General features: G+C 49.7%; 1 protein-coding gene across 3 annotated transcripts in view; it reads right to left on the bottom strand.

Annotated features, from left to right (window-relative positions):
* Positions 1 to 388, bottom strand: part of ube4b (ubiquitination factor E4B, UFD2 homolog (S. cerevisiae)) — a 23,495-nt gene that overhangs the window by 6,262 nt on the left and 16,845 nt on the right. The gene's annotated exons all lie outside the window — the stretch shown is intronic.

The raw sequence follows: 388 nt of genomic DNA, 5'->3' as shown, positions 1-388 counted from the left end.
TTCCTTTTCACCCTCTACACCTCAGACTCACTCACAACACCACCCACTGCCACTTCCAGAAGTTCTCTGATGACACAGCCATTGTTGGATGTGTTTCTGAGGGGGCCGATCTAGAATACAAGACGGTTGTCAGGGACTTTTTCTGCTGGCGTGAGCTCAACCAGCTTCAGCTAAACACCAGCAAGACAAAGGAGAGGATCGTCAACTTTAGGAGGAAAACATCCCACTTCTCACCGGTGAGCATCCAGGGATCAGACATTCGGGTAGTGGAGAGCTACAAATTCCCGGGTGTTCACCTAAACAATAAACTGAACTGGACTGATAACACCTATGCACTCTACAAGAAGGGCCAGAGTCGCCTCCATCTGCTGAGGAGACTCAGGTCCTT

This window comes from Etheostoma spectabile, chromosome 7, assembly GCF_008692095.1.
Source record: "Etheostoma spectabile isolate EspeVRDwgs_2016 chromosome 7, UIUC_Espe_1.0, whole genome shotgun sequence".
Lineage (NCBI taxonomy): Eukaryota > Metazoa > Chordata > Actinopteri > Perciformes > Percidae > Etheostoma > Etheostoma spectabile.
Note: the sequence above shows the minus strand (reverse complement) of the source record. Positions and strands in the feature narration are given on the sequence as shown.